The 15,381-nt window shown below is 42.9% G+C and overlaps 1 pseudogene; it reads left to right on the top strand.

Annotated features, from left to right (window-relative positions):
* Positions 1–14,767: 14,767 nt before the first annotated feature.
* LOC100949342 lies at positions 14,768–15,161 on the top strand (annotated as a pseudogene).
* Positions 15,162–15,381: the final 220 nt, after the last annotated feature.

Genomic DNA, 15,381 nt, shown 5'->3' with positions numbered 1-15,381 from the left:
TGTCTCAGGATATAAAATCAAGGTCCACAAGTCAGTAGCCTTTGTATATGCCAATAATAGCCAAGATGAGAGGCTAAGGGCACAGTCCCCTTCACCATACCTTCAAAGAAAATGAAATACCTAGGAATATACCTAACAAAAGAGGTGAAGGACCTCTATAAAGAAAATTATGAAACCCTAAGAAAAGAAATAGCAGAGGATATTAACAAATGGAAGAACATACCATGCTTATGGCTGGGAAGAATCAACATTGTTAAAATGTCTATATTTCACAAAGCAATCTACAGATTCAATGCCATTCCTATACTTTCAAGACTTGGGGGAAGAATTTTTTTCGTTTTGTATGGAGCCAAAAATAAACCTATACTTCTAAGGCAGTTCTTAGTAATAAAAACAAAGCTGGGAGCATCAGCATAACAGACTTCAGGCTGTACTACAAGGACATAGTGGTCAAAAACAGCATGGTACTGGCGCAAAAATAGAGACATAGAAATTTGGAATCAAATAGAAACCCAGGAAATGATACTAACATCTTACAGTCACCTAATCTTCAATAAGCCAAACAAGAACATACACTGGGGGGGGAAATAAGTGGTGCTGGGAGAACTGGATATCCACATGTAAAAGACGGAAACTGGACCCACGCCTCATAAAAATTGATTCAAGATGGATAAAAGACCTAAATTTAAGGCATTAAATGATAAAAATCCTCAAAGAAAACATAGGAAAAACACTTGAAGATATCGGCCTGGGGAAAGACTTTATGAAGAAGACTGCCGTGGTAATTGCAACAACAAAAAATAAACAGGTGGGACTTGATCAAACTGAAAAACTTCTGTACAGCTAAGGAGATAATAGCCAAAGCAAATAGACAACCTACACAATGGGAAAGGATATTTGCATATTTTGAATCAGACAAAAGCCTGGTAACTAGGATCTATAGAGAACTCAAATTAATTCACATGAAAAAGCCAACAATCCCGTATATCAATGGGCAAGAGAGATGAATAGAACCTTCTCTAAAGAAGACAGATGAATGGCTGGCAAACATATGAAAAAATGCTCACAGTCCTTAATTATTAGAGAAATGCAAATCAAAACCACCCTAAGATATCATCTAACTCCAATGAGAATGGCCCACATCACAAAATCTCAAAACTGAAGATGCTGGTGTGGATGTGGAGAGAAGGGAACACTTTTACATTTCTGGTGGACTGCAAACTAATACAACCTTTTTGGAAGGAAGTATGGAGAGCCCTCAAAGAACTCAAGCTAGACCTCCCATTTGATCCTACAATCCCATTACTGGGCATCTACCCAGAAGAAAAAAATCCTTTTACCACAAGGACACTTGCACTAGATGATTTATTGCAGCTCAATTTACAATTGCCAAAATGTGGAAACAACCTAAATGCCCACCAGCCCAGGAATGGATTAACAAACTGTGGTATATGTATACCATGGAATACTATTCAGCCATTTAAAAAGATGGAGTCTTTTCATCCTTTGTATTAACCTGGCTGGAAGTGGAACACATTGTTCTTAGTAAAGCATCACAAGAATGGAGAAGCATGAATCCTATGTACTCAATTTTGATATAAGGACAATTAATGACCTAGTACATAAAGGGAGGCTGGGGGAAGAGGAGAGCAGAAAGAGGGAAGGAGGGAGAAGCATGGGAGAAGGGAAGAGCAGAGGGAAGGAAGAGGGAGGGGTGGGGTCTAGGTGTGTGACACATCTTTTGGGGGCAAGACACAATTATAAGAGGGACTTTACCTAACAAATGCAGTCAGTGTAACCTGGTTTTTTGTACCCTCAATGAATCCCCAACAATAAAAAAATACAAAAATAAATTCAGTTTGCGGCCTTGCCTCAAGCCCCTCAGCATCTGTGAAGGTGGGGCTCAGGATCTCACTTTCAGCAACCCACCCCAGGTGATTCCTATGCATAACAGCTTCAGAGCTACTAGAATAGTGGTCCAGACCTTGAGGCCTTGCTGGGTTTGACTCTCAGCCATCTTCTTGCTTCCCTATATTTCATTTTATAAGAAATTAAGAGATTTAGAAGCAAAGAGAATCCCCACCTCCAAGCATTATTGAGAGGATAACTGAAGAAAAGTCTTGCATGTGGGGCTTGGCATAGAAAAGGTACTCAGTACACAGTTTCAAAGTTTTGAGGATCGGAGTGCTTCTTCACTACGCTTGCTGTTTCCCTCCAAATGGAGGGAGCGCACTAGCACCTCTGTGCCACACCACTCACTCAATTAGGGAAGAGAAAATTGGATGTGCTTGGCTCGGGCTCTCCTTTTTCCTCCTTGGAAGTGAGACTGCCCCTGAAAGAGGACAAATCTTCTAGTATTCCTCCAGGAGCCAATTCCAGAATGGCACAAGTGGTAAAGGTAGGAGCAGGAAGCCCAAGCACCCCTCACCTACACTAGCTCCTCCTTCTCAGACCTAACTCGATTACGACTGGGTAAGTTATTGCACCTAGTCCAGGTTCAGCAGTAGAAAGCTATAGTGGCATGGCCCCATTTACTGTCACTACAGATGACCCAATGGGGATCTTGTGCTTCCCATTTCTTTCATCCTGCACTTTTCAGATTTGGTGGTCAAAGCAGAGGGGGGGCATCCCCACCAAAGGATGTAGCAAAAGAATCATTAAACTACAAGCCATAGCTGCTGCCAGGGCACTTGAGGTTTGTGCCAAGGAACTTGGCAAGAAGTAGAGCCACCACCCCTGCAAAGGAAATTGATGCTGAACAGCAGGAGGCAGGAGGGCTGCTGTAACCAACAGGGACATGGCACCCAGGGGGCCCTCTTTGCCACTCCCCTGACCAACTTGGATGGTAAATGAACACATTCAGCAACCACACCCTGAGGAAGTTGGTGTCCAGGGTCCAGAGTCATCAGTGTCTGTATCATACCACCTGGCAAGCCACTTAGACCAGCAGGGGTGTGTTGCTGAAGATGAGGGAGACAACAAATGTCACCTGTGGCCTCAAGACTGGATACTGTGACAGGAGCTGCCCCACTAAACTTTTTCTTATCTCCCTCTACCAGGGAAAGTGGCCTGCTTGAATGCTGGAGAAGCCACTTCCAGAAACTATGAAGAAGGCCGTCCATGCAGTGGATGCTCTCATGAGCCACAGGATCCACCTTGGGGACTGAAGGATTTGTCCTCCTTCTACTGTGGATGCTGCTGGCTCTCAAAATCTCAACAGATCCTCAGCAAATAGCCCTCTCTGGAAATTGCCCTTCACCTAAGATTGCTGCCTCCCAAGGTCATGCCCCCTTTTCAGACGTAGCCTGAACCCACTGATTGGCCCTTATGGAAGTATACATATTGTACAACATGGCAACCACTGCTAATAACATGCAATGGATTCTTGAAAATAGCTGAGAGTAGATTTTAATGTGATCTCACCACAAAAAAGAAAAGAAGAATGTAACATAACACATATGTCAATTAGCTTAGCTTGAATTAGCCATTCCACAGTGCATATGTATTTCAAAACATCACGTTGTACACAGTAAATATATGCAATTTATATTTGTCAATGAAAAGATAATACCATGTAAATATAACTATGGAGAGTTGCAAATAAAAAAAAAAAAGAATTACTAAATTGAGAGGGGTGTCAGGGACTGAGAGAGATTGCCATAAATCCTCCTCTGCCAAAGTACAATATGAAAAGATAATGTCAGAACTAGAATATTCATAGTTTTCAGTATTAGCAGTTTTTTAGTTAATAAATTGTATAAAATCCGAAAGAATTGTAAGTAGTTTCCTTGTAGTATGTACACAAAGCTGGCAATTATTACAGTGGTCATAGCCAGGGCTTGTTGTTTGTAGCAATCCCCATAGAACAACTGAGAATTTACCATCATATATAACTTTAGTAGAAATAAAAATTAGATTGAAATGAAAAGGAAGGGTAAAGACCCAGCATGCTTCAGGGAGTCAGCTGAGGTCTTTGATAACACTGCACCATCACTGAACTTTCCCTCTGCAACCTTGCTTCCGTTCCAGCCCCTCCTATGGTGTAGATCCCCAAAGAACTCCCTATTAAACTTCTGCAAGCTAATCTCCATCTTAGATTTTGCTTCCTACCAACCAGCAACAGAAACCCAGTTTGTTCCCACAATGAGCAACACCTTTCAATCTACCCCTTAGTTGTAATTCAGATGATTTCAGCCTACATCTTCCTTACTCTCTGCCTGGTTTCTCAGAATCTGGACAGGAAAGGGAGCCACTATTTATTGGCTGCTTCAGAATTCCAATGGCCATTATAATGAAGAAATTCAGGAAAGGCCAGTGTATGGGGTATGCAAGGCACAAAGAGTGTCACTACCATGTGCATCACCATTTACAGGGCAAGAACCTTGCCAAGGGCTCCAGGTCCAGGGAAGCCAGAGATGGACACAACCACAGCAAGATGAAATTTAACTTGAGGCTTTATCCTTCTGAAGCAGCCTCACTGCAGAGCACCTTTCAGCCAAGGATTAGACCAAGAGTCACTTGACAATAACAAGGGTCAAGGTCTAAAATGCCCCTGAAAAACCTTATCATCCTGGCCAGTCATTAGCTGTTGGGTCCAGTGAAAGGAACACAAACTTTGTCCCAGTAAGAATGACAATGTTTGATTGCCAGTTTCCCTATCACTATCTGCATGACCCTGAACAAGCCACTAACCTTGCCTATTTACCTCATCTGTAAAATAGAATAAGAAAAATCTTGCAGAGTTGGTGGGAGGATTAAATAAGATAATGTATGTAAAGCCTCTAGCACACAGCCTGGCTTTCAACAACCCATAGCATTACTATTTTTCACATAAGGGATTTCTAAGCTTTTCAACGTGATGAGTTGTGACTGGTTTCTCCTAGCCGATTCATTTACCTCCCACTGTGCCATTTCTAAATAGGGAGACTATTTACACTTGAGCAGAACAAAATGTAGGTTTTTCAGGCAGCTATATAGGGCAGGGAGCCATCTAATGAGCATGGCTTATTTTTATCCACCACTTTTGCATTTTAGATGTCACTATTTTGATACAGGTCAGGCCTTCTGGTAAAAATGTTATTCCTGCTCACCTGCAATGGGTTATTTATATAACTGTACCTGGCCTCAAGGTCCAGAAAAGCAATGAGCTCCAAATGGAGAGAGGTGTTACAGCACAACTAAAGGCCACATGAGAAGGGCAGACCAGAAGGTCAGGGCCGATAACTAGCAGAGTTGGTGACGTGGCAGGACCAGGATCTTTCTTAGCTAAGTGCCATCCTACAAATGAGGTCTCCTTGGTTCTGGCACAATTCTTGAATCACTGGCCCCAGAGTCCATTGCAGGAAAGCAATGCCAATAATTCAGGGAAATGTATTACCCCAGAAAGAGGTTCCAGGCTTCCATCAGGGGAAAACTACTTCCTGTCCAGCATTCTGGTTTCTATGGGCAACAAATATTTGGCTGAAGAATCCACTATCCAGCCAAGTGTGTCCCTGGGCTCCAGATCTGGAAAAACTAGAAAATGGGCCTAGTTAAGGGCTGAAGCAAGACAACCAAGGGAGCATCCTAGGAAGCGCAGGACCCCAGCCCCACCTGAGCGGGCTGCTTGGTGTCAGGGAGAACAAGCCAACCCAAACCACCTAGAGAGTGATCTTGCCAAGCTTCCCTGGCCTATTCTGCTCGCAGCACAATCCCACCAAGTGTACTCCTGGACACATCCAGGAAACGTGGGAATTCTGATTCTGTACCTGCAAACTTTCTCCTTTCCCTTCTATGGTCTTTCCACATTCCACCACAGACAGTGCTTTGAGGAAAAAGTCCCAGAGTGGATTTCCCTTCTGAAATCACCTCCTCCTGGATGGTTTCCTGGTTGATGTCATCTTATTGCACAATGGAAGGCTTCATCTGATTCAAACAATTGAGAAGGTTGGAGGTAGGGATGTGGTACTCCAGAGGGATGTGTGATGACCCTGACTTCCCTGAAAGCACAACCTGAGCCCCACCGTGCCCTAGAAGCCCTTCCATCACTAATTATACCAGTATATGCATCACATGGGGGCCTTGGGCCAAACTATAACAGAAATAATAATGCCATCCATTGAATACTGTGAAAATAAGAGCTTCGCACACATTTTATTAATCCTCATAATACAGCCATGAAAGTATCTTCCCATCTTACAGGTAAAAAAAAACTTAAGATTGAAAGAGGACAAATAACTTGCCTAAGTCACATAACTAATAAGTGGCACAACTAAAATTCAATATCATTTCCCTCGACTACATGGCCAAGGCTCTTAACCACTCCCAACCCTGGGCCTTAGACAAGGTTGTCTATGTGCATGTTTCAGCTCAGGTACCCCTACCTCCAGATAGCTCTTCCTAATCCCACACGCTTCCACCTCCCCCCCAGCAGGTTTGGGAGCTGCTCCCCTGGGTCCAGGGCCAAATCTTGGTCGCAGCTGCATTACTCTGCTTTCCTCCAGGGACGGGGACCCTGTGGTCTCAAGGCAGCATGTGGCCCTCCAGATCCCCTTGAACTGCATCCAAACGTCAAAGAACAAATCCCCTTATTAAATGATTTGTTCTGTAGAATTTGGATTTGGTCAAAAGTCCACTGTCAAGGACTTAGAAGGCCACATGTGGCCCACGAGATTAGTCTCTTTCCAGAGACCAGTCTGTTTTAGCCAACAGTCAAGTTTTATCAATTGGAATATAACCTAGGGTGCCTGGCTGAGTCAAATTACTTAACATTTTTCAAGGTAAGGGTATGTATAGGCAAAACTCATCCTCCCCCTGTCTGGGAACTTGAGGTCTCAGGATGGAGGCTGTAAATTTCCTAAAGTAAGCACTCAGGCCCCAAATCACTTTCCCATCTCCTCTGACAGCCTAAGCTAGGTTCCTTTCAATTATATGCATGAAAAATTGCATTTAAACTAGTACACCCTCATCCCCAATGCAGTCTTAAATTATTCAAAACCAGAGTAATGATCCTTTAAATAGAATCATAGATTCACCCCCCTTTGCTACCATGTCTTTATCTCTAAAACGAAAAATGAACATCACTGCAAAGAGGGACTAATTTCTAATGAAATTAGTTAACTGTGTCTTATTGGCAATTAACTGATTAGTTATGCTAGCCAGGACCAAAGGGCATCTTCTAGACACCAAAATAAAATCCAGAATCTCTAAAAGTCATGTCAGCTGACAGTTTAACCCAGGGCCCATGGCGCAGATCAGAACACGGGCTCTGAAACCGGACTGACTAGCTGGTTCCCATTTACTGGCCTTGCCGCTTCACACTGCTGACTTCAGTTTCCTCACCTGAAATTATGGGGAATGCGTTGGCCCCTTGACTATAGGATTATTGTGAGGCTTAGTAAAATAATCCAAGTGAGGTACTTAGCAGCTGACAAGTGTGTAGAAATATTTAGTGTAATTAAAACCAGTGTTTCAGACACTGTTCCTGTTCAAGATAAAATTTAAATTACCCCAAGGAGATTTGGCCCCTTGAAAAGTAGGCTCTGTTAGCAGAAAGTCAGTCTTATTAACTGTTACAAACTGTGCCTGACAAGTCTTGCAGAAGCTGTGAGATTTGTGGATAATTTCATTTGCCTAAGGATGGGAAAGATGGAGTCTGTGGCTCCGGCCACTTTATCAAGGGCTGTTTTCCCTCTCTGAGCTAACTGGACATAAGACTGAATTCATCTGCTGCTTGGTCATCTTCCTTATGCCAATGGTCCTGGCTTCAGACTTTACTGATTTTTCCATCTGGGGGTGGATTTTTTTTTTTTTATTTGTCCCCACAGGGTGCTCCAGGCCTGGTACATGACACAGAAGTCCACAGAAGTTCCAGTTCTGACCAGGATTATCTTCCAACCAACTAGCTTATGTGGTCTTGGGAAAACTCTCTCTTAGCTTCAGTGATCCCTGGGACTGCCATCTCCCATCTGGAAGAGTCCCAGTCCCCTTATCTGGGCAGAGTTGGAGGGGACAGCGTCAGAACCTAGGCCCAGATGAGCAGCAGAACAAAGCTGACATGTCCCAAGAAGAGGTGCTCTTGGTCCCTGTTTGCCAAAGATGGCCGGCTACCCTGGGGAAGCCTGGAGGTCCCTCACAGGCAGGGCCTCTGCCAGGTGTCAGCTCATGTCAGAGAAGGGAATAGCCCAACAGGGCTAGCCCCAAATCTTCTGACTGTGTTGGAATAGCTCTTTGATTTATTCAGATATCTTCAGAGAAAACAGCTCTGGTCACCAATCTCTCACTATGTAAGAGCTTTAATGAACGTAAGGGTCATTTTTATCTCATCCTTTTGTTTTCTCCAGATTAAACAATACCAATCCCTTCTGCCTGGGCTCTTATGGTATCTCCTGTCATTGTCCTCTGACCCTACCTCACCATGGCCCTGGCCCTTTGGTTTAGAACCAGAGGACTGAGGGACCCAAGGGTTTGGTTCCTCCTCTGGGTCAAAGTCTCATCTTAGAGTCCAGGAGGGAACATGGGCTGCAGAGTCAAGACCCACGAGAGTCTAACCTGGCCTAGTCCAAATGTGACTGTTAAAACATTCAGTTTATCTCTAGACTTTCTAAGGGGCATGGAAAGGTAAAATGTACACAGCAAAATGTCCGACTCAGTGGAATCAAGTCAGGGTGGTGGGACTTTCTCCAGAGCACCCCTCTTCTTACCACTTCATCTCTCACCAGGGCTCTTAGAACTCACCCCCTTCCACCTGTGAGCACAGAAGCATGATTTGGGGCCATGTGTGGTGGCTCTCGCCTACAATCCAGCATTTGGGGAGGCCAAGGCAGGTAGATTTCCTGAGCTCAGAAGTTCAAGACCAGCCTAAGCAAAAACAAGAACTCATCTCTCAAAAAAAAATTGTTAGCTGTTGTGACAGGCACCTATAGTTTCAGCTACTTGGGAGGCTGAAGCAAGAGAATTGCTTGAGCTGCAGAGTTTGAGATTGCTGTGAGCTATGATGCCATAGCACTCAAGCCCACGACAACTAAGTGAGACCGTCTCAAAAAGAAAAAAAGAACCACGATCTGCATGTCACCAGAATCCTGCTCCAGTGATACCTCCCCCAAGAGCCACCCCAGCTCTCCTGCCCTCCTTACCATTGTCTTCTAAAAACTCCAGTGCTCCTAGAGATTATACCACAAAATTTTGCACGTAATGACTATCTTGTTCCTCAATTGTTTCATGTTAATTCTCTATTCCCAGTGTTATCTTAAGATCATTTAGGAACAAGAAGTTTGTCTCATAATTGTCACAGCACCTATCAGGGTGTCAGGGAGCTAAAAAGTACTCAATAAATACTACTAGAGGATGATGAATGAATTCTGAACACACTATACCCCGGCAGAACACCTTGCATACCAAAGCTCAATGCATATTTGTTGAATGAATGAACATTCCTCTGTCTACAACTCATCCACATTCCTCATATTCACTGGCCTGGTTTTCTGAGAAACAAAATAAAAATATAAAAAGATGGAACATGTCAAAAATATAATACAGTGTGTTGAAGTGCTTGGTAGTTAAATGATTTCTCTACTTCTTAAGGAGAAAACCTGGCCTCTTATCCTCTCATTTATTGCCAAGGATAGCTGGGTGTATATAGAAGAACACATCCACTGTAGGCCCATCCTCTCAGATTTTTACTCATGCCCCCTTTGAAAACCCCTTGCTTCCTCAGTTGCTGTAAAGCAAGCCAAGAGATGGAAAAATTGAATATGAATAACAGAGTAGCAGAATAGTAAACTGCTAATATTGTGAGAGAAAATCTTTCAGAGTACTTTTAACACTTTCAGCTGCTGTCTGCATACTGCACAAGGAGATTTCTATTTGCTAATGATGACATTTAAGGCAAAGTCTTAGGCTTAATAAAATGATTGCTTACTCTAACAGATACTCTAATGAACCTTCCTGCCACGCTTCATTTTTTCCATCTAGCTTACTATGTTGTGCCCACAGCCTCTGAACTGGGCAGCCCCTATACTATGGCATGCATCTTTCTGGCCACATGTGGAAACTCGATTTGCAATGACCAGTGAGAGTCTGCTTAAAGAAATGTGAAATGGATGGCACAGAAATTCTACCTTTATAACCTTCTGCACATCACTTATTTTTATTGTAAAATAGGAATACTGCATAGAATCACAACCGCTCAAGAAATGTTAGGCATTGTGAAAATGAAAATTGTAAGGTACATTATTGTAAAATACATTATTATACATGAATTATTATTATACCTAAAGGTATGTAAAGTTAGAGTCTGAAGTTGCCACATTAGGCCATGAGCTCTGATAGAAGGAAAGGAAGGAGAAAGAAGCAGGGGTGGGAGATGCCAAGTTCCTGTCTTCCCAGTCCTGGTTTTGTGCTCTCAGAAGTTCGTAAAATTGACTCTGATGCCCATCAGTAGATGCCCTGTGGTAGCAAGGCTCCAAGACAGCTCTCAGCGATCCTCACCTGCTAGCAACATTGCTCATGTGCAGTGTCCTCCAAATCTGGGTGATAAAATACACTGTGATTTCTCTCCCTCTTTCTCAGCTCACTCTGCAGGATGCCATACCCCATGCTGTGAAAAGAAGGCTGATGTAGGAGGAGGGAGGTGAGACCCCTGCTCACAGCCCTATGAGGGAGCTATCTCAGAAGCAAATCCTCCACCCCAGTTGAGCATCCCGATGCAGTGCAGCCAGTGTCTAGACCACTTCAAGAGAAATCTTGAGCCAGAACCACCCAACAAAGCTGCTCCCAGACTCCTAGCCCTTAGAAACCATGAGGTAATGAATGTCTGTTGTTTTATGTAACTAAGTTTGGGGGTTATTTGTTACACAGCAATGGATAACTAATTCATGTCCCTTTGCTTAAAGGTGATTGAATAAATTCTACACCTTGTAATCTATCATTTCAGGCCAAGATACTTACTTTCAAAACATAGCTTAAGATGAAATGCAAACAGAACAAAAATTGTTAAAGTTTTTCATTTCCTTTTTCTGAGGTGTATAGAAGCTGAGCCTAGTTTTCAAGTGTATTACTTACCTTTCTGTCAACCACTTATCTTCCTTCACTCTCACTCATCTATCCATGTCATGTCATAAGCCCAGGTTTTAAAATAGAAGATACAAAGATAAACAGCACTTAGTAGTAGGGGAAAGAAATTTTTCTTTTCTAGCACTGCTTTGGGGAAGGGCCTTTTTTTTCCTCAGAAAACTGTATTTTGACCAACTGACTTGGTGAAAAAGTTGAGCCTCCAGGGCATGATTTGTTCAGTACAAGACAGTGAGGTACAAGGGCGATGGGAGTTAGAAGTCCCCTTTATTTTTGTATCTGGCGATGGGAGTTAGAAGTCACATTTATTTTGTATCTGGCACAAGAAGAGTGAGAGTACCGGAGCAGAAAGGGATGAAGGTCAAAGGCCCCGTCATATGACCTCCTGCCCTTGCTACCCCCATGTTGGTCATCTTAAGCTAAATTACTAAGCCTGAAAAATAGTTGAGGCACATTGATTGGAGAGGTAGAAAGCTGTGATAGAGTAAGCCTTTGTGTTCCCGCTGATGTACTAGAATAACGACCGTCCAGGCAGCCCCAAAGCACAGAGGCAGAGAGTGGGAAAAGGAATAAAACTTAGGCACAGGAAAAACCAGGGGAAGGGCTTTAGAGTTCACAGAGTTCACAGAGTTCGTTAAATCTCTGAAGACCATGGAGGTCCCAGTGAGCATCTTAGATGGATGGATGGATGGATGGATGAATGGATATAGAGAAATAGGTTTCAGATCCTTGCAGCAGGAATCCTCACATCTATAATCCTAGCGTTCTGGGAGACTGAGGCAGGCAGGTAGATTGCCTGAGCTCAAGAGTTCCAGACCAGCCTGGGTCTCAAACATTCAACGTTATACATGAGAGAAGATTTAGAAACTTTTATGGAATAAATAAATGAATGAATAAACAACATATGGATGAATAACTAGAAAAATTAACTTGCAAGTACAGGCAGTCCCTGAGTTACAAACTTCCAACATGCATACAACACACACTTACAAACAGGTGCTATTACAGTAAGTCCCTGAGTTATAAGCATCCAACTAATGCACAACTTGGAGTTGCAAACGAAGGCTGTTACAGGCACTAGGTAAATATACCTGTTCCAACTTACATACAAATTCAGCTAAAGAACAAACCTACAAATCCTACCTCATTCATAACCCCAGGACTGCCTGTACTAATCCTCTAATGTATAGTCTTCCTGAAACTTATATGTTTATGTCATAAGGTTACACATATTCGAGGTTGTAGAAGATATTCTAGCAGCTTAAGTATCCTTACCATGAAGCTATGCTTTACTGCTTACAAAAGACATCATCTTTCCTCTGGTCCACCCCACAAACTATGTTGTCTTCACTTTCTGCCATCCATCTAGGGGCAGATGGAGAGGATAGGGGGAGACTGCAGAATGAATGGAATGAATATAACCAGCTAGTGCATCAATATGTCTCCAGCCTGAGCAAAGCAGGAGCTGCTACAAATGAGCTTGCTCATGCAACAAATGTTTTCTGAGTTCTTTTCTAAGGTTTCTCCAGTTTTCTGGAACTGAGCATGCCATTATTCTCTGCATATCTGAACTGTTCTTGTCATCGGCAAGATGTGAGAGTCCTCTGCCTATGAAATTCTAAATCAGCCACAAAGACTCTGACATCTCCATACACATCAGATCCACTGGTCTGCACTGAAGTAATGTGAGTCTGCCAGCTACTGCAGATTAACTCAATTTAACTGTCTTTTTTTCTAATCATACAGAATTTCAATAAAAAGGAGATCATCACAATACCAGCAGTTAGCTCCGGTGCAGTCCTGGTAATTATCACCTTGTCAGACCTTGAAATCCTCCTATATTCCATGTCATAGTTCTTAATACATTTGAATTCATGAATTATTTGCAGAGATAATGAAACCTATCAGATTACCTTTCAACTTCATTTGAAATGAAATTAACTGGCATGAAGACCATAATGACTTGTGGGAAGACTTTCATGTCCTTAAAATAGCAAACCGACTTCCCCTCTCCTTTGCCCACTCTGCCATTCCTTCACTATTTTCTCCAATTAGCCTGCTACTTCCTTTTTTCTTCTCATTGGAAGTTTAGGAAAGCAGGAAACTGACAGGTCCAGATCATTTTTTTAAGAGCATGAGTGTGTGCATGTGCATGCGTGTGTGTACACGTTACTCACTCTGATTCAAAGGGAGCAGTATTCAGTATCTTCCTACTCAGTTCCCCTCTACCCACTCCTAATATCCACTACTACTCGCAAGGTTCTAGAAACCAATACCTGAACATGAAAATTAAACAAAAAAGACATTAGGATTAGAATTATGTTTTTCCTTTTTTCCCCTTCTTTCTCCTTCCAGAACATTCTCCCTCTTCCTAATACTTCTTAAACATCTTATGTCAGTGACCAATTGACATTCAAACTCAACACATCTGAGGCAGGGGCTGCTATGCTCACTAGAACTCACCTAGACTATATTTCCCAAGCTGTTATATGAGGGGGCATAGACATACAAGTGAGCTCTAAACAAAAAATAATAAAAATAATAAAGGTGAACAGAAGTTTCATTTCCAAGCCTGGCTCATTCAGAAATGTTTCCCATGATCCTCCCTGCTCTTTTCCAATTGATGAACTGAATGGAAAGAATTCTGAAGACCTTGAGGATGTGGACCTACAAAATGGAAGGTGCTTGGGTCTCTGAATGAGCTCAGGAAAGGCTGCCTGACTAGAAACTCTTGCATTGAACTATGACATGAATGAGACATAAGCTTCTATTGTGTTCAAAGTTTGTCTGTTAATAAGGTTTGATCTCCCTGGGATAAAGGCTGGACCAATTCAACCCAAAATTCAGCCTCACCTTCAGCCAACAAGGTGTTGGCTTTCCTAATCTCAGATGTTGAGACTGATAATGCAACACATGCATCAGGGGGTGTAAAGAGATTCACTGCTCACATAATGAGGCTTTCAGAGAGAGCAGGGAAGGCTCTCAAGCAGGGTGAAATATTGCTTAAGAGAGCAGGGAGAAGTGAATAGCTCTGGCTTTTACTGTGGCTATGGGTTGGGGCCAAGATGAAGGTCTGGAAGCAGGCCAGACTTTGAACTTCCAGCTAGTGTCAAGGAGGGGAGCATGAAAACTTCCTTGTTGGTTTGCCCAGATGTGGAGCAGAAGCAGAAAGTGGAGTGATGGGGCTAGAAAGCTGTCAGCAGTCAACATCAAGGACAGTATGATTCCTTAGTCAACATATCTAGAATTCCCTTAACTTACTCAACATCAAAATCAAACTCAGTATCCTCCCCTTAAACGACTTCCCTTTCTCAAGTAATAACCCTATCACCTACCAGACACAAAGCCAGAAGCACATCCTTTCACCAAGCCCTATAATTTCCATTTTCTCAAAGTAATTCTATTAAACTTCCTTCTTTCTTCCTCAGATCCGAAAACCATCAGAGGGGCAAGCGCCCAGTCCCTGAAGTCTTTATACCTGGGTTTGGATTCTGCATGCACGTCCGCCCTTCCTAGTTTATAATCTTAGACACATATTGAATCTTTCTGGACTTCAGTTTCGTCATTTATAAAATGGAAATGGTAATAGTACCCACTCCACAGAGTTTGGGTGTGGATAAAATGAGGTGAAATTTACAAAATGCCCACAACGATGCTTGTCACACAGTTAAGTGTCACATAAAGCTTTGCAGTGGGCAGCCATCTCCTATTTGGCATCATGGCCGCCCTCAGACCCCTCGTGAAGCCAAAGATAATCAAAAAGAGGACCAAGGAGTTAATCTGGCACTATGTCAAAATTAAACGTAACTGGCAGAAACTGGAGGTATTGACAACAGGGTTCGGAGAAGATTCCAGGGCCAGATCTTGATGCCCAACACTGGTTACGGGAGCAACAAGAAAACGAAGCACATGCTGTCCCGCGGTTTCCGGAAGTTCCTCGTCCACAACATCAAGGAGCTGGAAGCGCTGCCGATGTGCAGCAAATCTTCCGGTGCAGAGATTCTCGTGACGTTTCCTCCAAGAACCACAAAGCCACTGTGGAGAGAGCAGCCCCGCTGGCCATCAGAGTCACCAATGCCAATGCCAGGCTGCACAGCGAAGAAAATGAATAGACAGCTCATGTGCACATTTCATTTGTGTTTAAATAAAACCATAAAAACTGCAAAAAAAAAATAAATGTTTGCAGTGTATCTTTCACCTGGCTTTCTTCAGTAGTTTCTAACCATCTTCTAACCATGTTTGTTTCCTCCCATCCAGTTTCTGACCATGTTTCTCACCATCTTTTAATGCTTCAGTCAAACTCAGGCATCTGACCCTCCCTCCGGCTGGCTC

The sequence above is a fragment of the Otolemur garnettii genome, unplaced genomic scaffold, assembly GCF_000181295.1.
Source record: "Otolemur garnettii isolate 467f Iridium unplaced genomic scaffold, OtoGar3 scaffold00045, whole genome shotgun sequence".
In the NCBI taxonomy this organism is placed as follows: Eukaryota; Metazoa; Chordata; class Mammalia; order Primates; family Galagidae; genus Otolemur; species Otolemur garnettii.
This window is presented reverse-complemented; position numbering and strand designations above follow the sequence as displayed.